This window comes from Rhipicephalus microplus, unplaced genomic scaffold (genome assembly GCF_043290135.1).
Source record: "Rhipicephalus microplus isolate Deutch F79 unplaced genomic scaffold, USDA_Rmic scaffold_18, whole genome shotgun sequence".
NCBI lineage: Eukaryota > Metazoa > Arthropoda > Arachnida > Ixodida > Ixodidae > Rhipicephalus > Rhipicephalus microplus.
Window position 1 is genome coordinate 10725290 of NW_027464591.1, and position 25269 is coordinate 10750558.

At 48.1% G+C, this 25269-nt stretch overlaps 1 protein-coding gene across 1 annotated transcript in view; it reads left to right on the forward strand.

Annotated features, from left to right (window-relative positions):
• Positions 1-2046: 2046 nt before the first annotated feature.
• LOC142785115 (gamma-secretase subunit Aph-1-like) overlaps positions 2047-25269 on the forward strand; it is a 110531-nt gene continuing 87308 nt past the window's right edge. The window contains exon 1 of the mRNA XM_075883547.1: positions 2047-2371. The gene's annotated coding sequence lies outside the window, so the exon portion shown is untranslated. The remainder of the gene's footprint in view (positions 2372-25269) is intronic.

Consider the following 25269-nt stretch of genomic DNA (forward strand, 5'->3'; position numbering starts at 1 on the left):
ATACGTGCTTGACTTCACCACTCGACCGCTAAAACTGATCGGAAATTCACTATTTGTGAACTATAAGCGCGTTATTGGAAAACGCAATGATCACTAATATATATGTATCCACTAGAAAAAATATCGGGAGCCTACAGCTTCGCCTTTAAGAGTTGAACGCGACAGCGATGTCCTGTCCCTAGTGCGTACATCGTACACCTGGTGCGTGAAACTTTTTCGAACTTGCTGTGCACACTACATGGCCCCAAGAGGATAGGCAGAGGATCGTGTGTGCCGTTTGAAGCGGGTGTTCGGCTTTATACCATGAAGTCATTATAATAATCACATGTTCTGACGCGTGTCCGTAAAGCACTCTTGTAGGCACCACACATCATTACTCAAATATTTCACGTTGTATTGTGATACATGCACAAAAGACGCGTGTGATTGTAAAGCATCAAAGTTACTTTTAGTTCATTTTCAAGCAGTATAAATTATTTTCACTGTACTCAAAAGCGGATGCGTGGCTGTGTGGTAGAGTATCAGCTTGCCTCGCAAATGACCCGCCTTTGATCCGTCACTCGGACCCAGAATTTTTTGTTATTTTTATTTTATTTGGATCTTCCTCCACTTTTCGGTCACGCACAATATGATGATTTTCGCTGACAACCAACGACGCCAACGCCATACCTTCTACGAAACGAGCTCTGTATTTCTATTAAGTCAAAATGCAACTAACCTCACAGAAAGCGATAAGCAACTGAAAAATTCTACAAGCAACTATGAGGAGAAAGCAGATGAAAACCGTTTTTCCTGAGCGGAACTAAGAACTGTGACCATCACCTAACTAAAACGAAGAGCTTAGGTACAGTGTCCACAGTAGCTTTGATGTCAGGGTTGGTGGTGCTCTCGGAGAGGCGGTGACCTCGATACAACAGGTGCCTTACGAAAAAAATGTGTCTCGTCGTAAAGGTAAAGCAATGAACCAGCTGAGAAAAAGTTGTAATGCTGTACGAAATAATGCAAGCAGCAGATTCTTGTGAATCCGATTTAGTGTAGCCGTAAAAATTGCCGCTGTACTAAAATACGGCCACCCCAGAGAGTGAGTGATTTGCACGCTGTCTGTCGTCATAACACTATATATGTAATTGGTCAAAGCACAGTATCCGCAGAGGCGTAAGAGCAGTATCTGTTGTCAGTCGAAACAGAGCTCACAACCAAGCCCTTTTGATCAAAGTTCGCAGTCACTTTTTAAGCGACGCCACCCCTCTCATCCCGCTCTATACCGGTACCCCATCAAGCTCTTTCTCCTGACAAAAGACGGGCGGGGTACTTCCTCTTTGGTTGGGGAGCCATTCGCACTAGGTCTCGCGCTGTGTGCGACGGATTACGGCTGGCTACTTTGATCTCTGCTTCATCCGCATTCATCCGCCACATTCACGCTCTTTTACTTGAGCATAGAACACGTGATCCGATGAAGGACGCTATTAATTCGACTTTAAACTGAACACTAACGTGACGACAAAACTCACTGACAGTGTATATATAGTCACTATCGCTGTGGAGGTTCTTTTCGCGAACGTGTGCGAAAGCAATTGTGCACGAAGTGAAAACGGTCGTATGTGCTCGCTGCCAATTCCTCCTCTCAGCTTTATTCTTCAGACTAACCTACAAAGATGGGCACGTGCGTATCCCGCATTTATGTGTTAGCGCCACAGCTCACACCATATTTACGTCGGCTCAGCTGCTACATTTGGCTCTACTTAGCGGCTGCGATGTGGTTGGCGGAGAGTGCATGATCTAGCGGCTCACGCCAACGGCTGCGCAAACGTGCCACTACGGAAGAAGCATTGTCACTGCTTTTGATTTTGTAGAGTCAGAGGCGTAAGCCACAGTTTCTTTTTTCTGAGGGCGAGGGGGGTAGGGAATCTTCTCGATCTGAAGTGAGGGTCGGACCAGCATATGCATCCGAGTATATCATTTTTTTCAGATGACTTGGTGACATGTCGCTAAGCGCTTGAACACGCTAGCACTGCTGTCAACAATACCGACAAGCGAGGTGGCGCGGTTGTGCAGAAGGGCTGCTCGCTTCAGGATACTGTCGCCTTTGGCACCCACCTCACTCCCTTCTACGGGTGCACCGGCGCCGCCGCACACTCGGCAGCCACCTCACCCCATTTTACGTGCGCGCCGGCTTCCAACAACAACCGTATGCGGATGTGCTGATGGCTGTACCAGCTGCGACCATACGTGCTGTGCTTGTGCTTATACCGATACACAATCTCCGACCCATGGATTGCGTACCGCTGCTCTGGCCACGCATGAAGCAATCGCCGCGGAGAATTAGTCGGCCGAACTTGCTCCCGCATTGAGGCCAACAGGACTTCAACACGTGAGTTGAACGAACCGCTGATTTTCTCGTGCCTGCGCTACGCACCCCGGCGGGTGTTTCACGCGCTCAGGCAATCTGAACGTGCTGTTCTGAAGTCAATGAAGGTGGCGATTTAGGCTTGTTGGTATGGTAGCGTGATAATGTGGTGGTTTAGAATAGCACACCGCAAGCCCTTGTGGTACAATCACTGCCACTGCGCATGCGTCCTAACCGGAGCCACTATTCGCGTTTGCGGCCCGCCCACAGAAATTTCGAAATAGCGTGCGACGATTGCGGCCCGCGAGGCCTGCGAAATGCTTTCTGCAGCTTCCGTGCATTTGAGTTTGCGGTCAGGGCGAAAGTCCCTAGACTTTTCTCTACGGAGAGCAAACGCTATTCCAAAGCTCATATGGTGCCCACAACTAAAGCAACGCCCGCAACGCCTGCGAACGTTATTCTAAACCTCCCTAATGTATGACAGCGCAGTTAGCAAAGTTAGCGCTATATATGTTGTCTTGAATGTGCCTTCTAATGTTCATGTCCTTTGTCTGTACTGTCATATATTATCATGCGCCATTCTGTACCCGCTTGTTATTCTTCTTTGGGGAGTAGTTTTTCCGGCCTATACCTCACACTCTTGACTGTAATGCTATACCATACCAATTGGTATGGTAGCATGATAGTAGAGAGTGTGCAAATTGGGGCCCCAAGGAGCTTGGGGACCCAAGACACTTGCAACGCGCCAGAGCGCATGCGCAGAAACCAAGCCAATCTTGGGCTCTTGCGTTCGTGTGACCCAAGGCCCTTAACCCTTTGGTTCAGCACTACCAAAGCTACGGGGTGTAAAAAGCCACACAGGTGCGCAGAAAAACATAATCCCAGATATAATAGGGGCCTTAAGATTGACCGGGTTGACTAAAATTGGCATTTGTTTGGTGTGTGTTACTCCACATCATTATTTGATACGTTTATCATTCACATTTAGTTCGCACGCATGAAATTACTTTTGTCTCTTATTCCCGGTAACAGCGTTTGCAAGTCAACATGGCATCATCCATGCAGAAGCGACCGCCCGCTTCGATCGTACTTGCTCCTGCAACACGCCCACTGCGCTGACAGAAACAAATGAATGGTGAAATCCACCATCGATTTGTTTCATCTTACTATGAGAATAAAACATCAGGTACGTGTTGTCGTTATTAGCGAGATATGCTGCTTCCTTAGCCACGCGTGCTAAGACTAACGAGCCGAGGCAGGGCTTGGTCTGTGTCGCCAGGCCAAGAACGCTGCATCTTCAAACATTAGTCATGCAACATGGCACAGTGTTTCGTGCGCGTCAGATCCTCTTTCGGTGGAAACAAAACAAGAGAGAAAAGAAGAAATCCAGCGGGAGACGCGAAAGAACGCGTCAATTGAGAAGCAGTTATACGAGAACCACGATAAGCGTCGGAAAAAAACGGACACGAGTAAAGGTATCCGCCGGCATGAGCGCCAACCGATCTTAAGCGTGCAGAGCAACAAATTCATGGTATGCTTCAAGTTCCTGACGTGACTGTTTGTTTCGGTTTTACGGTGTTTTAGGGGCGAAGCTCCTTATAGCGGCACCCGTTCGTCCCTCGTAGTCGTAGTAGTAGTGTGTAACCAGTCTTACATTTTGACCTCGAAGGTGGTGCCGGTGGGAGATTTCTTTTGTGCGTTGTTGAACAATAAAAAAATTCTCAGCGTGCGCTTTGACTAAAAGCCGAATTCTCCTGTCTCTCATTCCCCCTTAAGAGCCATTGGCGTGTACATTAAGCACTATCTGACAAGAAAGGGTTGCTACTTTATACTCGCTGGGCGTGACCTCCTTGGTTTTAGAAAGGTATAGCGAGCGTTGGGCCGCAGTGCCATAAATACAGTGAACTAGTATATACCATGAAGTCGTGGTGGTTAAAGGTGGAAGGTAGACCCGAAGCGCAAGCCGTACGAAAGTGTGCGTGTGCCTCCTCTTGTTCAGTCCTTGGAATGTCCGCTGAATGGCGGTGCTTCTATATGAGGAATATATGATGAAAAGATGCGAGATGGTGGTACTTGGAGCGTTGAATAGGTGGACGAAGGACACACACACAGATACATGGACGGACGCATGGATGGCTGCACAAACGGATGAACGTATGAACGGCTGGAGGAGCGGATGCATGGATGAACGCAGGGACGGACGCACAGATGGACGTGCGGACGCACGAACAGACGCACGCACGGACGGGTGGATGGACGTACGGGAGGCCACACTGGTGCACGCATGGACGGACTGAAGCAAGAACGAATGAATGGATGGATGCTTCGCCCCACTCTCCATCATTCACTCCGTGGATATGCTGCAATTTTTTTAGGTTATTAAACCAGCCTTATCTGCAATGTGTGTGTATTAGACAATTCGGGGGACAAATGCCGTGAAGACGGTGAGAAGACGACATCGAGCGAATGAATACATGTGGAGAAGCTAATCGCCCTTTCTATCGGTCTAGGGTCCTGTAGCCTCCACAGTGCTGAAGGGTGGGGCACCAAGGCGTCTTGGATCGCCAGCGAGATGAAGCGGACGCAGTGCGATACATCAACACCTCCTCTAGTTGGATACATGGTGCCATATTTCCCGTGTCTCGCATAATTTCGAATTTGGCCACCGGTGGCGCCCCGTGTGTTTGACCCAATGCAGCCTGCGTTTAACCCAGTTCTCAAACTCTTCTGATCCTGCGAACGCAAGAGCAACCTATGCAACGAAGCTTGGGGGACCCAGTGTCTTGGGCCCCCAATTCTCAAACTGTGTAGTGTGGAGGTTTAGAATAGCGCACCGCAAGCTCTTGCGGTGCGCTCACTGCTACTTCGCATGCGTCGTAACGTGAGCCACCGTTCACGTTTGCGGCCCGTCCGCAGGAATCCCGAATTAGCATGCGGCGATCGCGGCCCGCTAGGCCTGCGAAGTGCTTTCTGTAGCTTCTGTGCGTTGGGGTTTGCGGTCAGGGTGAAAGTCCCTAGAACTTTCCTAAGGGGGAGCAAACGCTATTCTAAATCTCATATGCTGCCCGCAAATAAAGCAACGCCCGCAACGCCTGCGAACTTTATTCTAAACCTCCCTAATGTATGATAGCGCAGTTAGCCAGGTTAGCGCTATATATGTTGTCTTGAATGTGCCTTCTAATGACCCAGTCCTTTGTCTGTGCTATCATATATTATCATGCGCCATTCTGACCCGCTTGTTCTGCTTCTGAAGGAGTAGTTTTTCCGGCCTATTTCCAGCGGCTTTTGCTGTGGGCTTTGCGTTGCGTGGAAGAGCGCTTTCGGACGGCAGATAGACTCACTCCATTTTTGGGGGGAGTGGAGCTTATTAGGCCAACACTCCGCCGTCGCCGTTTGATTTATTTTTTTCTGTGCACCCTTCGCTCCACAGGGAAAGGAATGTTCGCGCACTTAGCATTGGGTCGTTGAAGCTCTTATAAAATGTATGCTGCAAGTGCACTTGCGCAGTGCTGACTACGCCGAATTGCGTGTGCTAATTGGCGAAGTAGCCCCTATGACCCCATAAGAACAACTGCACGCTTTCGTTATATTACTGCTGATTATGAATAATTCCATTCTAATCCATTCTAATTCATTCTAATTCATTCTAATTCATTCTAATCTATTCTAATTCTAATTAGTCCATTCTAATCAGTGGGCCTTTAGAACAACCCCTTTTCACAGTTCGCATGTTTGTACGCATGGTCCAATTCTACGCTTCAGCTACGCCCTTTTACATGCTATATTGATAATCCTCACACTACAGGTGCGCTCGTGTGTTAAGTAGCGTCAACATATCTTATTCACTTGGTGACATTATCCACACCTGTTGAATTACACCAATGACATTGTCAGCTAGCGCGAGCAACCGATGATAAAATATAAAGGCCTTGGTGTTTATTTTTCATCAACTCTTACTTTTTTAAGCCCGGTAATGATGATGTAGTTATCTTACAGAATGTTAAACTTTGTTAAACGTAACAACAGCTTAGCTTCTCTCAAAATAAAATAAGTATATATAGTTTAACTTTCGAACGTCAGACCTATATTCAAACAAGCCCGTGTGGCTTGGGTTTCACAATTCCCTATCTATTATGCTCAGCCTGGTACAAAAAAAAAATCCTGCCAGCCTTGTCAGTTGTAACTATGACCTCTCGTTTAGTGCTACTGCACTTTAGAGATTATGGTGGGTACTACGAAGTACCTGCAAAAAATGTCAGAATAGAAATCATTTTCAAAGTCGTTTTAGAATGTGGTGAAAATAAATATTGAATCTTATCTTTACCTCCCCATATCTTAGCTCACAGAAGTGACCAACCTCGGAATTGGAAAAAAAAAGTTTTTGCAGAACACACGCCAACAAATGCTCATTCTTTTTTTTTTCATCGCACAATTTTCCGGTGCAATCAACTTTCTCTGGAGATTGTTTACTGCTGCACTGAAACATTGCTTGCAGTCGTAGCAATATTTTTTTTCTTTTATTCTTTTTTTTGGTTCCATCTACATGTACATAATTTTTATGCAAGTATATGTTACCCAGTGTGTGCCCCCCTGCAACAATGCTTTAGGTGCTGCAAGCACTTTGCACTTAAAAAATAGGTAAATAAATTGCGAAACAGTTTTGAGCACTAACATATACATAGTATGTAAGAAAACCTCGCCACGCAGGCAATCGTACACTATGTGAAATTGTCGCTCACAGACAACGCCAATGTTTCGCCGCCGGAATACATGCGATACAAGCTACCTAGTTAAATGTTTTATTACACCTACATTAGGTGAACTGGTGTGGACGTCGGTTGCGTGGCTGAGGAGGTCGGCGGTGATCTTTCCGGATTCCGTAAGAGCCCGATGTCGAAAAGCGCGTTCCCAATTGTCCTCGAAGGGAGCGAAATCGGCAAAACTTGGCTGAAATTCTTTCACTTGGTCACCTAAGAGGCCGGAAAACTACGCCCCGAGGCCGGCGCCAAACAAACCGGTCGTAGATTGATATTTGCGCCATGCGGCGACGGATCTTTTACTGCGCTGGTGCCACTAACCCAAACTACGGGATGTCAACGACCAACTCCGAATCCAACATGGCGGCAAAGGCGTCCGTGGTGGCTCGCACCACCATAAATGCTGATTGCTCGTGCAGTACGACAAAGCACATGGCCTGGACAAGGACGCCATCGTCGAGAGTCCGGTTTTAATTACGATCGCCGCAGACACCGAAAACTGAAAAAAGTGCAGCTGCAGCGAGTCGACATGCCCTCACGTGTCTCGCTTTTCTACAGCCGGCTGAAACCACAGCCGCTGCCCGCTCGTGTCGTTTCTGCCTATGCAGAAACGACACGACTTTTAAAAACGACGTTTAAAAAAGTGCAGACTGTTCCTTTGCAGTGCTTTGAATACATACCTGAAATGCGGTATAAAACTTATTGTTCAGCGAAAAGGAAAAATGTAATGAATTCTCAAGGTGGTGAAGGCGGTGGTGGCATATACGAGATGCAGAAAGAACGTGAACGTTTTCGACGTGCGTGAACGTGGCTTTCCGGCTACTGTGGCACTTTCGTTTTTGCTTCTCAATTGTGAATGCGCCGCAACTGTGGAATTGAGATGCGAAGCAATGACGTGCATCACGAGCAAACGATAAAAATGTACTTAAAACGCGGAAGCGAGTTGGCATGAGGAGTTCGGAGTGTAGATTCAAACATCTGTACTGCCCAGTGTGGCTATTCTTGACTAACGTGAGTGCAGAGATGAGTTTGCCTTCTTGAGTGACGTGTGCCTAAAGCCCCCACTGAACTTTCATCCTTAATGCAGAGATGAACATCATGCATTGCTACGACCTGCCTTTCCGTAGTTTCGACAGGTGTAATCTAGTGGCATGACTTTAGTGTTTAAAAGTCAACGAGAGTCCAACGAGGGGGTTGCCTGCATAGGACGACAATTGCCGTACCTTCTTTGCACATCCTTGGTTTCAAGTAGCGGTTCTCGTTTGGTCTCCGAGGCGAACCTCATGAAGGGGGCGAACTGAACGAGAAGCAAGTACACTCGCGCGGCCTCGAACTTGCTTTTTGCCAGTGCTTTGAGAATACCGAGGATCGCATCAACGTTAGTTGCCCGAAGTTGATGCTGGGACGAGGACGAGGGGGCGTATACATTGAGCACGGGCATCCACCTGGAAGTATACGTTACGTACTCCTCAGTATATAACGTACCAGATATAGTCTGTGCAAGTAACATTGTTATGAGGTAAGAGCAAAGCCGGTTTCTTAATACGGTAGCTGCAGCACGACGTCAATGAAAAGAAAATTTGAGGCAGGAAAGTACACTCGCTTTCTCTTTCCTCCAGATCAATTTCTTAATTATTGTCCAGCAGAATTTAACACATCCCGAATCATCAGCTTACCCAAATGAATCTGTTCCTGCTAAATGATTTGGCGTGAGCAGTTGTAAGCATAGCAGGGGAGTTTTGTCAACAATCATATAAATTTGACATAGCCTTGTGCACTTAATGTCACCCATATGATTTATCTTTTCGCAGGTATCTGAAACTTTAATGCACGTGTTCTAAGGCAAGCATGGTACAAAATGTCTAAGTCACAACGTAGCGGTGCATGAACAGCGTCTTCCGCACAACAAATGACCAATATCCAGCACCGTTTACTTGCACTCAGCGTGGCCGAAATTATAAAGTTCTACAAGACCCGTCTCGTGCAGGGCACATTATTAGTTTGCCATGTGTTACCCCGCCGTGGTGATCTAGTGGCTAAGTTACTCGGCTGCTGACTCGCAGGCCACGGCATCGAATACTGGCTATGGCGGCTGCATTTCCGATAGCGGCGAAATGTTAAGGCCCATGTGCTCAGATTTGGGTACGTGTTAAAGAACCCCATGTGGTCGAAATTTCCGGAGCCCTTCACTACGGCGTCTCTCTAAATCATATGGTGGTTTTCGAAAGTTAAACCCCACATATGAATCATTAGTTTGACATGTGGTCCAAACTGGGTCAAGCGAAACCAAATGTCACGACATTATCTATTTGAGACATTCACATTTGAGAGCAAACAATAGTAGAGTGCAGTGTTGCCATAAACTAGAATTAGAGCAATAGTTTTGCCCCCACACCTGAAATAACTCAATGTTACTAGTGTTTTTGGCTGCAAGACACTTTTTTACTTGCCGAGCCTCTACCCCACAACACAGGTCAGACCAATGATGATGAGTATGTACATATAAGATGACGCGTATGAATAATGCTCACACTTATTTTCTCCCCACGCGTAAGCGGCCAGCCCGGACGCGTCTTAAATGAAAACGGAACGTCGAAGGAATGGCTTCCGACCAGACGCGATACGTGAACGATCTCCGGACCACGACGGCGACGATCCGAAGAATGGTCGGTGGGAGTGACACGATAGTTCACTGGGGACATTTGTTCATTGATTGTATATGGTCCAATGAAGCGTGACTGAAACTTGTCACACAATCCTGGAGTACGAATTGGCGTCCAAAGCAACACTTCATCCCCCGGACTGAAGGAGACGTCGCGATGAGAGCTGTCCTAGCGTTGCTTGCGATCTTGCTGGTTGGCTTCTGTATTAAGGCGAGCCCGTTGCCGGCATTCTTCGAGTCTTGTGATGAACTGCTCTGATACGGTTGCCGAGGCGTCGGCTGGCACATTTAGGAAAGACACGTCAATGGTGAATGTGGGTGAACGGCCGTAAATGAGGTAGAAAGGTGAGTAGCCAGTAGTTCTTTGAACAGCGGTGTTATGGGCAAACGTCACAAAAAGCAAAATCGTATCCCAGTTGTTGTAGTTTGGTGCGATGTACATCGACAGCATGTCCGATGAAATCTCTCTGTCAGCCCATTAGATTGGGGATGGTAGGCTGACGTCATCTTATGTACTGTGCCACAGGTTGTGAGCAGGGCTTCATTATGGTGGACAGGAACGTCTTGCCGCGATCACTCAGGAGGACGCGAGGTGCACCGTGACGCAATACAATGGCGTTGAGAAAGAAGTTTGCGACGTCTGAAGCAGAACTTGTGCGTAGTGCAGCAGTCTCTTCGTACCGTGTCAGGTGGTCGACAGCAGTCACAATCCAACGATTACCTGCTGGCGCGATGGGGAGAGGTCCGAGTAGGTCTATACCAACGATGGCAAATGGAGTCTCGGGACACGGGATAGGTTGCAGAAGGCCAGCAGGAGACGAAGTTGGTCGCTTCCGCCGTTGACACAGATGGCAAGATGCAACGTGCTTGGCCACAAAGGTAGAGATGCCTGGCCAGAAGAAACGGTTTCTGATGCGGCTTTGTGTTTTGTGAAATCCCAAGTGGCCTGCACATGGGTCGTCGTGAAAGGCTTCGAGGACTTGATGACGTAGAGAACGCGGAAGTACTGGAACCCAGCGGTGTCCATCAGTAGTGTAAACATAACGATGGAGCACATTGTTATCGAGCTTAAATTGCCGTAGTTGTCGGCGCAGTCTAGCATTAGGAGTAGGTGATACGCCATTTAGGCGTTGGATAATGCGATTGCAGTATGGATCATCACGCTGGCGTGTGGCGAACTCGGTGTAGCGATTTGAAGCCGGCATGCCGATAACCGCAAGGTGTGATAATGTGAGGGGTGACGCAGTGCCTTGCCCACAAGACGAGCAATAAGCTGACGTACTTGTTGATGAAAACGGAAGGGGGCAGCGAGAGAGAGCATCTGCATCTTGGTGTCTTTTGCCAGACTTATAGATGACGTCAAAATCGTACTCTTGTAGGCGAAGCACCCAACGACCGAGGCGACCAGACAAGTTTCTCAGTGTCGAGAGCCAGCACAAGGCGTGGTGGTCTGTAATAACCGTGAAGTGGCGTCCGTGAAGATACGGTTGAAATTTTTGTATAGCCCAAACGACAGCAAGGCACTCCTGCTCAGTTATGGAGTCGTTCTGTTCAGCAGCCGTAAGTGCACGACTAGCGTATGCTATAACTCTTTCCCGTGAAGTGGCATCCCGCTGTAGAAGAACTGCACCAATGCCATGGCCGCTTGCGTCGGTGTGCAGACATGTAGGTGCGTTCTCGTCGAAATGGCACAGAACAGGGTCGGACGTTAAAGCATTCTTGAGGTTTTGAAAGGCACTCTCGCAGTCGTCGTTCCAAGCGAAAGTTGATACGGATGTGAGCAGCTTGTGCAGTGGCGACGCAATTGCAGCAAAATGACTAATAAAGCGGTGGAAGTAAGATGCCAGGCCCAGGAAACTTCGTAGGTGTTTCTGATTTTCTGGCCGAGGGAAACGTATCACGGCAGCAAGCTTGTCAGGATCCGGACGAATGCCATCTTTGCTGACAAGGTGGCCCAACACCTTGATGTTCAAGTTGGCGAAATGGCATTTTTTGTGTTGAGCTGAAGTCCAGCACTAGAAATAGACGTCAAAACTTCGTCCAAACGATCAAGATGCTGACGAAAAGTTGAGAAAACGACGATGTCATCTAGATAACAGAGACATGTTTTCCATTTTAGGCCGCGTAGAATTGTGTCCATCATGCGTTCAAACGTTGCAGGAGCGTTACATAAACCGAATGGAATGATAATGAATTCGTACAGCCCGCCTGGTGTTGCAAAGGCAGTTTTTTCTTTGTCCGCTTCGTGCATAGATATTTGCCAATAACCAGACCGTAAATCGAGGCTGGAGAAAAATTCAGCGCCTTGCAGAGAGTCAAGTACGTCGTCGACTCGTGGCATCGGGTAGACGTCTTTACGCGTGATCCTATAACGTGCTCGATAATCGACGCAGAATCGCACCGAACCGTCCTTCTTTCGGACTAGCACTACAGGTGATGACCACGAGCTGGACGAAGGGCAGATAACATCTCGTTTGAGCATATCAGCAACGTTGTCCTCGATGATTTTCCGCTCTGCGGATGACACTCGATATGGGTGGCGGCGTACGATTGTATTGCCTTCCGTTTTAATTCGATGCGCGGTGACAGAAGTGTGACTCAGAAGCTTGGAAGATACATCAAATGAAGCGCTATGGTTTTGAAGCATACCCAAAAGTTCTTGCTTTTGCGCGATCGTGATTGCGGCTGTTAAAGCAGCCGTCGTAGCATCGTCGTCAGTACTCGTAGAGAAAGATGGCGAGTCTACCTGAAGGGGCACCAGAGAATGTGGTTTGGTATCTGTGAAGCAAACCACGCTGGTGCCCTGGGGCAGTGCAACAGGCAGTGAAGTGGGGTTAACTGCCGTAACTAATGCTCTGCGATCACGAAAGCGCACCAGGCTAGGAGCGATGGTAAGTCCACCAGATATGTAGCGTCCACACGGTGCTATGAACACATCACCAGTACCGATCTTATCTGATGTCAGGGTCAGAATATGCTCACTACCAGGAGGAATAAAACAGTCATCAGCGGTGACAAAACGCTGGCTATGGGCATAGTTATCAGACGAAAGCGCAGTATCTGACATGCGAATGACCCTCTGACGACCAGATATCACGGCTGAAGCTGAGGAGAGAAAGTCCCATCCTAAAACGAGTGCATTGGTACAGGATTACAGAACGACGAACTGTATATGGTGAAGGATACCCTCAATAAAAACTTGTGCTGTGCAAACATCAGAAGGCTGAACAAAAACCGCATTAGCACAGCGAAGGGGAGGGCCATCATACGGTGTCTTCACTTTGCGCAAACGGGAGCACAAGTCCACACTAATAACTGAGAGCGATGCACCTGTGTCCACCAAGGCTTCAATCCATATACCCTCAACACACACTTAAAGTACATTCGAGGGGCGTTCCGGAGGAGTTCAATGCAGTCCGCAAAATGCAGCTTTCCCTCCTAAAGCTGCACTGTTTAGTTTTCCGGGCGATGATCAGACGCCGTGGTAGCCGGACGAAGTGGTGACGAGGAACGGCGCATAGGTGACGGGGAGCGACGGCGCGAGGAGCGGAAGGTACTGGCTGCATCGAAATGTTGTGGAGAGGGCGAGCTGTGTTGGTACAGTTGGTATGGGTGACGATGTTGTGGGGCAGGGGCAAACTCCTACCTCTCGAAGTCACCATAGCCACGCCTTTCGTCTTGTTGACGTCGACAACAGAACCGTGAGATGTGGCCGCGTTTTCCGCAATAATAGCAAATTGGTCTAGATGGACGCCAGACTTGAAAAGAATTAGGCGTTGCTCTCGGGGCGAGGACATTTAGTGAAGGCTGCATAGTTGACCCATACTGTGGTGATTGCTGAGGAGGTGACGCTGCAACCACCTGAGCGTACGTCGGTTTTGGAGTGGTATGCGAGCTCGCAACTTGCTCACACATCATGGACGCTAGTTCCTCCCTCACAATGTTGCGGAGGCTGCCTGCAGAAGGCGTCATGTGGAGCTTACCAGATGACGAGGTGGCCTGGAGCTGCAGCTCCTCGCGGATTATGGACCGTATCAGCGCACGGAGCTCACCGTCATGCGTTGGCCTGATATCTGCTGTTTCAGGTTGTAAACGTATCAGTTGAAGGGCATCGAGTCGCTGACACGTACTGATGATATCGGCGACCGTGGTCGGGTTCTTTGCCGCCAGAGCGTTAAATTCGATGGCGCCTATGCCCTTGAGCAAGTGGCGAACGCGGTCATGCTTCGCCGTCGAGCTGTCGACGCGACAGCGTAGGGCAAGAACATCTTCAATGTATGAAGTAAAGGACTCGCCGGAGTGCTGGAAACGTTCAGCAAGCTTCCGTTTGGCGATGTATGCATGTACAGAAGGGTTGGCAAATATCTGACGGAGCTGCTGCTTAAAGGTAGGCCAGTCTGGGAAATCTAGCTGATGGTTGAGAAACCATGTCTTAGCGACACCCGTCAGATAGAACGGTACGCGGGACAGCTTGACAGAATCATGCCATTAGTTAAGCGCACTCACACGGTCGCACTCGTCCAACCAGTCTTCAACGTCTTCACCGCGAAGGCTGGCGAACATCGAGGAACGCCGATTACATCTTTTTGAGGGGCGGTGACAGTCCATGAAGGCATTCCCAGGGGTGCAGGTGGGGTGGATGGCGCCGTGTTGTTGTGCTCGTCTTGCGACCGTAGGCTGACTGCGCAGACGGCGACCCAACCGGAGCTCCAGGAATGGTTCGTAGTCGAAGATAACGAAAAAGCGCTGCATGGAGAGGACCAGGGGACCGGAAAGAACTCTCCACTACTTGTAAGGCAACGTTTTTGGCTGCAAGACACTTCTTTTACTTGCCGAGCCTCTGCCCCACAACACAAGTCAGACTGATCATGATGAGTATGTACATATAATATGACGCGTATGAATAATGCTCACACTAGGAATAAACGAGCAAAGAGAAGGTGATTTCTTTCTGGTGTTCACAGATACGGGTCTTTCTCCGGAACTGGGCCCGCACTATATCACAATTAAACATAGAGGTACCTTAGTAACATTGATTTACTCTTACCAGGCTACACGCCACACCCGTGCACAGATCAACGCACTACACCGTCGGTTGCCCACTTACGTACAGGGAACATAGCTAGCGGTAATGGCAGTTACTTTTGTTCTTTAGTGATTTATTCAGCACTAATTATCTCCTCAAAACGTTTTCGCTTACCTACTTAACACAGTCACTTCATTCGTTCTCTGCGTCATGGCAAATCGTTAACCTGTGATAGCTCAACGTACAGTGGAAGACTTCCACCACTGTTTTATGTAACCGCCTACGTGGCCTGCATTGTCCGGACGTGATTTAGCACCCCCTTGTCCGAGCCGTCCTCGGGCGGCCCTCGAAGACTTAGGACGCACAGGTGTGTGTTACCGCTGACAACAAAGCTGTGAAGCCATGATAGCTACTGGATATCGCTACATTGCAGCTTCAGGTTAAAAATATCAGATTTCTTCATTTTACGACGTTCCAGATCTAACCGAATATTCTGAGCAGGGTAATCACTTTTTTAATTTCAGTTTCAACTGTATATTTCATTTGGTATATAGATTACGATGCGAAATCCCCGCGTGACTTTGATGAATAACGATTGCGGGTTCTTCGTAATGGCGAAACCCGTCAGGCGTGATCACCCCTTCTGGCCTCGTGTGCATAGGTGGTATTCGTAATGCGAGAAACCTGTTTTTTTTTCTACTTGACCCGAGAGAGCTAAATGAGTAAATACTCTTCTGTGCAGCTTTATTCAAATGCAAAGTGATTCTTTATCAGGTGTGTGTTTTGAAAAAGCAGGGAAGGTAAAATAAATGTGTTAGGATAAAGCATTATGAGGCTCACCGGTGTTGGAACGCGCTATTTATAGGCCTGCTGCGCTATGCATGATGTGGTTGTGAATTCGGCTAGCTATGTTTAGATCTTGTTACATGTCACAGACGATACTATCATACTGTCAGACGATACTAAAAGTGACACGTCACTAAATCCCGCACACCAGCGCGCGTGGACAGCCAGGGTATGTAGAAGGGACCTCAAACACGCGGTGCGGTGGCCCTAAGCGGCCTGCTAAGGAGGACGAGAAAGAAACTTTATTGAGAGGAGGAAAAAAGACGATTCAATAGCGGCACACAGCTACACAAGAAACAAAATGTTTCTGACTATATCAAATGGTACTCGTGATAATACCTCTCTTATGGCGATTATTAACGTTTTGTTGGGGTAAGCTATAGAGACGAGACTCGTCTCGAGGGTTTTTTTTTCGTTAGGCACCCCATGCAGTGATGCATTTGTTCAAACGCAAGCATGGTACGAGATCTCTTAGTCACAATCGACAACCTCTTTCAAAACTTTGTAGAGATCAGTATACGTGTATCTCGAATACTGACGCAGAACCCATTACAAAAATTATCAATATATGCGATATGCAAACTGTGTCCTTTCAAGTGACTACCTTTGGCGACACGTACCGCACCACTCTCTCCCATTTATCTTCATTCCCGGTACTTGTGGTCGTAAAGTTTCAGATTGCGGCACGCTAAGTGGGGTGAGTTCAGGGCATCTGAGATAGGTGGTTTAAATATGGCTAGCTCTGCCATAAGAGAGAGTATATGTAATCACAAAAGTGCTACCTGTAAAGCAGATTTGTTGCCAATTATATTATCGTAATATTAGTATGTAGTCATTGACGATTTTGTATGGGTTATGTATGGGTATGGGTTTTAACGTCCCCCAAACCAGCATATGATTAGGAGAGACGCCGTAGTGGAGGGCTCCGAAAATTTCTACCACCTGGGGCTCATTAACCTGCACTCAAATCTGAGCACACGGACCTCAAGCGATTTCGCCTCCATCGAAAATGTGGTCGCCATGACTGGCATTCGGGTCGATCAGCAGCCGAGTGACATGGCCCCTAGACCATCGGCCATAGCGCGTCAATTTTTTTAAGCATTTGCATTACCCTTATGACTATAAAGATCTCTAGACTTTTTCTGATATGACTGCCTGCTCGTTTTCATGAATGTTTCATGAATGAACCTTATGACTATAACGATCTCTAGACTTTTTCTGATATGACTGCCTGCTCGTTTTCATGAATGTTATCGCCATGTATATCAGATGGTCGTTTTAAGGCTACGCAGCGCGGGCTCTTGGTCTATGGGGAATTTCAAAGCATGCTCTGTTGTATTCATATTTCGGAGCATACGTGAACCTCCTATAAAGATGTCATCTGTGCTGATATACTCTGTTACGGGCAGGCTTTAATTTTTTTCAGTTTCTCAGTGATAAACGTATTTAGGCTATTGGCAACAGTCCATCATATAAGCGTTTTGATACTGTAACGTTTTTTGGAAAAGCATAAGCGTGTTAAATAACGAGGTCAAACCCTCGTAAGAATGTAGACTCCTTTTTTTGCACACTGACTCCATTACTGGTATTTTATATTGTCAGGATGTTTCGCATTCGTCTTGCTGTTTCTGAACAGTAGGACTTACGTTAATAATTTTCTTAGCTGCATGGTAATAGACAACCTAAAAGGTGACTTTGTTATAGATACCTTTAGTTTACCATCATGCCATTTATTCTAAATTGAATTCATAGCAAAAATACTTAGGCAGTGCGTAAATTTCAAGTATTCATCGTTAGACTCGTCGTTAGCCAGAAGTATCGGCTACACATCTTTTCCCGCTGAATTCTTCCAGAACATATGACTCATTTGCCTTATCGCACCACATACCTCACTCGGTGATTACTCTGAACAATCATTCTACGTGATTCCTCACTTTTATTCTGTCGTAGTGATGAGCACTGAGTGCTGGTGACAGGTTAAGGTCAGCAGACCATCGCTTGAGTTAAGGACGAACTTACACAAGAGCGTCCTGGCTGTGTCTGAGCTTGGAATATCACTATGGAATAAATTTATAACGCACTCGCTTTCTTTGTTGCATAGTGTGACTCTTTTAATTACTCTAGCAGTTTTCTCAGCTCCTGTTAAGCACAATGTCACAGGCTTGTTTTTTTTATGGCGTAACCGCTTTCTCGTGGAGGTGGAATAAAGAAGGGTTTTCATACGGTTTTGAGCTACGGGCTTAGCGAAAACCTCACTGTCAGAATAAATTCGCAGGTCTAAAAATTCAGTGTTTGTAATAAACAATTGATCACTTCTAGCCCTTGTTACATTTTCTTTTTGCGATTCCCAGTGAACACATCTGTGAATGAAATATTTAGAGAGATGGCTCTTTCGCAGTGCCAGCCAAACGAATATATAAATGATTTCCGCGAAAAATGAATGTGTTTTCTTCTCTCACCTGACATTTTCTTCGTCCAGGTCTAGCGCGTCACTTTCTATTGAATGTAAGGGCGTAACATTCACTTGCGCTGAGTGGGCGAGTGCGCGCACAGCTTCGTCCAAGTGTTTCACGTGGATGTTTAGAGCCCAAATGTCTTGTAGCCCGAGTTGAGTGGAGGCCTCGTCTAGCAACGCACTCGTCAGATCAGATGCATTGCTGAGAACGAAAGAGAAGCGGCAAGCTTACAAACGGGGATGCATACTGACGCCAGCACGTTCAATATAATGTAAGTTAAGGGGGAAGGGAAATGATCTTAAATGAAAAGATGAGAAAAGTGGACCCCGTAACTGTTCCTCAGGGGGAGGACACCTCAGTGGTAGCTCACGAGGAGTGGGGTAAAGGAGGGATTAAAAGGATATGATTAGAAGGTAAAGAGGTTTAGAGAGAGGAAGGAAAGAGCGAGGCGCAGGGCCAGCGAATGACTGAAGTAAGGAGAAGATAGGAAAGATGGAGACGGTCGCAGGAGTCCGAGGACGGGACACCACTCAGCAAGAGCTCTTGTCGGTGTCAGGAGATGGCGTAGGGCGAGCCCAGTCGACCAGAGCTGCGCTGTCGTCGGACAACCGGTCGGCACGAAATCCACTGAGCGAGTCCGAAATAATCGTTAGGGTTGAACGTCCCAAAACCACCACATGATTGTGAGAGACACCGTGGTGAAGGGCCCCGCAAATTTTTACCACAAGGGGTACTTTAACGTACACCTGAATATAAGCAGAGGAGCTTCAAGCATTTGCGCCTTCATCAATCATGCGGCCAGCGCGGTCGGGATTCGATCCCATGACGTGTGAGTCAGCAGCCGAGTGCCTTAGTCACTAGAACAAAGTGGTGCGTTGTAGCGCGTTCTAATGCAAACGGAAAACTACAGTGGAGCCCAACGTTCACAGTGAGAGGCTATACGTTACCACACCATATATTAACGTCCCTAGTCAGAAACTGGTCACTTTTAGTTTAGCGTACCCAACCGTCCTGCGTACGCCGCACGATGCGTTGTATACGCTGCAAGCGAAGCGCTCAACAACACTTTTATTAGGGAGTTTTAGTGCTGGGTACGCATTCTCTTGGGGCGTTGCGTGCTTGGGAGCGCGCAGCGTTGCGTGCCCAACCCATACCCAACCGGAATGCCTTTTAGTTGGCGCCACGGTGGCACGCACGCAAACGCAAGCCGCACAAAGTTCACACGCGCTCGCAGAGCCATAGCGTCTTGTCGCGTAAGTACTATTTAAGTCTTTTTATGGTTTAAAATGTTAAATTAAACAAACATAGTGATCAGGACGCTTTTTTTATTTCGTACAGTAATCTGGTATACGCAACAAAGTGAAAAATACAAGGTTTTTGTAACGACAGTTCGTGCAACCGCGGTCATGAACATGTTAGCTTACGCGTAATGTTTTTGAAGTGAAAAAGAATAAAAAGGTTACTCATTTGTACTATTGTCACTGCGCAGTTTCTGCACCAGATGTACAATGCACAATGTTTCTGCAATAACAAAGTTGTGGTTGTCTGTTTCACTATGGCCGCGCTAGATGGCGCCACCTATTCAGCTGGTCGGGGGCTTGCATATGCTTTTTAGTTTCTATGTTCCCGGCCATTCTAGCTTTGGAAATCTGGCTGAAACCGTGTAATCGCTATAAGTGCTCACACTTTGGCTTATTTTAACTCGAGGGCTAGAGTATTCGCAGTGCGGATACCGTGAGTTCTTGCGAAGGTGCACCGCGCGGACGCATGGCCCCATCGCCCCAGCGATCTTGCGACGCATCTGTTTGGGGTTTCGCGCATGCGCAATACCGCCACCCCAACGTCCCGCGTACGCAAGCCGCATGGGTACCCAGCACTAAAACTCCCTATTTGATTGTATCGACCGTATCGAGATGCGTTTCGTTCAAGTCGATGTGTCACATGCGAAACAAAAGAGCTCTCGGGCGATTCAAGAAAACTTGTGTGTGCAAGTGAAGACAAGGACATGGAAAGACCGGAGAGGGAGAGCCGCATCAGGCGCTGTGTCTGCCTTTATTTGCGCACACCTGTTAACCTTGGAATATGAGTTAACTCGCCCAGCTTCAAGTTTTGCTTAACCAGATTCCCGGCGCTTCTTTGCGTCATCGTCTGAAAGCGACCGTGCTAGCGGCTGCTGGCATTCAAATTAAAACGAATAGTTGGATTCATGGTTATACGTTCTGTGCCATCCTGCAATCTGACTGATCTTTGATTCGATATCTCGTGAAGGAGTACCGTAGCCAGCACTACATTTCGTTACGTTTGCGTGTGTCGGGCCTTTCTTTTTTTCTTTGAACGTATGCACGCATCGGTAGAATAGAAACGTTATGTACTGCGCATGCGCATTTCTCTCCCGTAGTCATGCTGCCTACGTAAGCTCGTTACATACGCCCAACTAAAATTTCTAATCCCGTTGCTATCGTATACGCTTGCTTACCCGTACACGTCAATTGGGCTGCCTGGGTACACGTCAACTGTTCCATCTTTATGGCTGTGAATCATCAGAGCAGACGGCAGGTGGCTCTCCAGAATTCCGCGAATCATAAGTTGGAAGAGCGCTGAGAAGGTGGACACCTGCATCCATGCGTCCGTGTTCAATTTAGCAGCATGCCACATTGAGCTGAGGTGACCTTTGGTGGTCGTGTTAGCGAAAAAGGCGATGCAAGATTGGTACGATCTGGCCACCTGAAATCGAAAACAAAAGTGACCCTGTGACAAGCTCGCAGGCACAAGCTGTACAAGCAGTTGGTATGCATTCCCGCTGTAATAAACTGGCCTCTCCGCAGTAGTCTAGTGACTAAGCTACTCGGCTGCTGACCGGCAGGCCGTGGGATCAAATCCCGGTGGCGGTGGGTGCATTTTCAAAGGAGGTGAAAATGCTGTGAACATGTACTGAGATTTGGGTGCACGTTAAAGAACCCCAGGTGATCAAAATTTCCGGAGCCCTCCACAACGGCGTCTCTCATAATCATATGGTGGTTTTGGGACGTTAAACCCCACAAACAAATAAACTATGTCATAATCTGCATGAGAATAGAAACATGAGCAAGCTGGTACGTATTCATCTTCATCTTAGCAGCGAACGGGGGGACGCAGACAAATGGCGAATTTTATTGAGAGAACAGGAGTAGACGGGCAAAGCAGTAGGGAGTGGGGGAGGGCAGTGGGGAGAGCAGGGTCACAAGATCTGCCAGTGAAATGCGGCACGCTCCCGGAGAGAAGGTGAGACTGGGATGAGTGCGGGGACCATGTGACAGGAACAGCAGCAAAATACGCCTGAAAACGGAAAGTCACTACTTCATTAGCCCAGTACATAGTGTAGTGGAGCATACGCACCAACGCGTATGCGCCTTCGGAAGACAACGAAAAGCCCGTGCTCTGATTGCGCGAGAACCTGTGCCGCCTTTGCCAGACTTGCTGTCCGCCCATTTTCTGTCGCGACCTCGTTGCGACTCCTCTGTTCGAATAAACATCATCGCATTTGGTGGAGGCTGCTGAGATCCCTAAGCAGACCTGGAGCTCCGCTCTCGCAAGTTGGCCGAAAGACCACCGTACAACATGACTGACGCAGTCGCCAACCAGCCCATCCCAGCACAGCCAGCACCATCGGCTGCCCCGTCGACCTGCCCCGGTGCTACCCGTCAGCGGGACCCACCAATCTTCAGCGGCAGTGGTGAACAAGACGTCGAAGACTGACTCTCCTTGTACGAACGCGTGAGTGCCAGCAACAAATGGGACAACGACTTTAGGCTTGCCTATGTTATCTTTTACTTGGCTGACGTCGCCAAGCTAAGGTTCACCAACCGCGAAACCGCCATCGCCAGCTGGTCCACCTTTAAGACTCTCGTGACCAAAGCGTTCGGCCGACCAGAGGTCCGCAAGCTCCGCGCTGACCAGCGTCTGCGCCACCGAGCCCAGCAGCCTGGCGAGACCTTTACTAGCTATATTGGGGATGTGCTCGACCTCTGCAGGCGTGTTAACTCATCCATGCCTGAAGAAGAGAAAATTCGACATATTCTCAAAGGCATCGAGGATGGTGCATTCCAGATGCTGCTGGCGAAAAGCCCGACCACGGTGGCAGTCCTCGTAAGCCTGTGCCAGAGCTTCGATGAATTGCGTCGTCAGCGTTACATCGCCCGACAGAGTGTCCCATCACCAGATTCGATCTCGGCCGTCGCACTCGCAAATGGCAACGTTCACCAAAGAACTCTGTCGAACCAGATTAAAGACTTCATCAGGGAGGAAGTCGCCCGACAGCTCTCCCTGCTGCCGCATAGCGACGCGCCCACGACAAGCCTCCCTTCGAATATGCAGCAGGCCATACGCACTGAAATTTGCAATGCCCTCCCTACAGTTCCGGCCTCTTACCCATGCACTTCGGTGCTTCTGATCTCTCAACTGCTGGCTACGCACCAACTACGCCGCCTTCACCTCACAGTTAGGCAGCTGTGGTCGCGCGGCCCCCACCGCATCCAGTCGCCTCATCGGCTCCACCTCCTCCGGCCTCGCCTCCAGCTTACAGGCCCCCACCTCGCTTTTTCCGTCCAGCTAATGAGTGGCGCACCAGAGACAATCGTCCCATCTGCTTCGCATGTGGCATCGCTGGCCACATTGCACGCTTCTGCCGCCGCCGTCCCTCACCTGCGCACGCATACTTCGGAGCTCCTACCTACGCACCGCAGCAGACCACCACGTCTGCATATGAACAGAGGCACTCCGACTCGGATCGCCACCCATCGACTGCTCGTTTCCCATCACCCCGTCGCCGATCGCCATCGCCTATGCGTCGTCGACCACCTCCTGAGGAGGGAAACTAATCAGTGCAGTTCCGGAGGCAAGAACTGCACCTTGTGCGCAATACCCAGCACCTCCACCAAATGCGATGATGTTTATTCGAACAGAGGAGTCGCAACGAGGTCGCGACGGAAAATGGGCGGACAGCAAGTCTGGCAAAAGCAGCACAGGTTCTCGCGCAATCAGAGCACGGGCTTTTTGTTGTCTTCCGAAGTCGCATACGCGTTGGTGCGTATGCTCCACTACAATAGTACATTTGTGCAAAGACGCATTTGGCAGACGTTCTGCTGTCATCGCCACCACGCGTAAAAAAGCCGGGGAACAGTGATTTTAAACTACACATGATTCCGACCTTGCCACCACACTCACCGGCTGAAAAAAAAAATGGGAGACAGTGACGTTCAGAGGCGACGTGACTCGTTGTACTGCACCTACTGCGCTTTTCAAGCTAGAGCACTATACAGACTGCTCCTCGCTTCTCTCGACGCAGCAGCAGTGCTCTCGCTCAACCAATAAATGAAAGGGCTCCTGCACCTGCTCGACCACTAAAACACGCCGGCTCTGAAGAGAGCACTTTCAGCGTTCTGTTGAGTGCACCAGCTCTACTAGTGGAATTCTTCATAGAAGATCCATGTTGTGCACAGTCTTTTCTTCTTAGTCCTCGTCTTTTTGTGCGCTGCTAAAATCAAGTTAAGTCATAATCTTCTATGTTTGAAAACCTTCGATAACCGCACGTTTAAGTAACATATGCGCACAATCTGTTATATTGAAGTGGCAGGCTGGCGATCACCCTTTTCACGTATATCGTTGTTTGTGGACGTGACATTGCGTTGCTTTTAAACATCTTCCACCACGATCGGAAGATGGAAATACCATGCACAATCTTGAAAACTCGGCCACTCATACTTGATTCACGGTTAACAACCACACAATCACCATTTCTTGCATTATTACAGGTATGTATTTCGCTATTTTTTCGGTCCTATGACTTGCAGCTGGCAGTACCACCTGTTCATGCTTAAATCAGTGAATGCACAAAAGCAAGTACACACGTGAATATTTAACCTCAGATGTGTGTGAATTTTCTTCAATATCTATGAATACCTGTATGCTTCTCTAATCTTCGATAACTATTTCATACTTTGCCTGATCAAGTTGGCAGTAGATTGTTATGAATCGCACAAGGTATTAACATTCCAGACAATAACACGACATTAAGTTGTTTGTAACAAAAGAGCGCGAGCAATAGCATAACATTTCAGTACGTTTAGATATGTAAGATCTCCCCATGCGGTGTTGGTCGCCTTATTAATTATATCTGGAGTTTAACTTCCCCACACTACGATATGATTTGGGAGATGTCGTAGCGGAGGGCTCCAAAAATTTTGGACATGTGGGGTTGCTAACCATGTTTCGACATTTCACAGAATCACAGACTCACAGTACACGGGCCTCTAGCATTTCACCTCTATCGAAAGGCGACTGCCACGGCGGGAATCGAACCCGCGACTTTTGCGTCCTCTTACGTTAACCACTACACCAACGCGGTGAGTGAGGGTTGCCTTTAAGGGCCGATGAGGACGCTCGATTATGACGTTAGCAGATGGACGGTGCGAAGGCTGCAGCAGTGTTTCACATTCAGGATGTGAGCGAGAACCTTTGCTGTGTTCTCGCATTAGAACTGAAAGAGGTGGCGCGATATCAAATAAAACACACCGCACACTCATTAAAGTGTCAATGCAGCATCCGGAAATTGAGATTCCTGGTGTAGCACTCCGAAATCGAAACTCAGCTAGTACCCTGCGTGGGGAAGGATCGTTTCTGTCGTCGTCATCGTCCGTGTTCTTGGACTTGAGTAGTTCCAGCATCCTGGTGTTCACGTGGGCGACGTAGCGATCTTCCAGCCACTGCTGATAAGTGCCCGAGTGGTTGCCGCCATCCTCGAGACCCTGCTGCGATAAATTCCAGAGTCCGCAGCAGAACTGGTAGAAATCGGAGCACGGATTGACACCGCGAGTACGGACAGAGTCGGTGAGGGCATAGGCGGCTGTTCGGCAGTCCTGAAACGCAGTAATAGAATGAAGCAGAAAAACATAGGCACGAAAAAAAAACTATTATTGTAACTAAAATAACACCGTTGCAGTCACTAAGTCTTTGGGTTGCCACTCTTTGTTCAACAATTATTGAACAACATACGGCTATTGTTCTTGTTCGCATTTTTACGCCTTTGTCCTTCTAATCGATTGTCAGCTGAGTGTTATGACCATCTGTGTCCCGTGCAGGGTCCATAACTATCATGACTGTAATAAAAAAATGAATAAAGAACTAAACACTTTTGATGA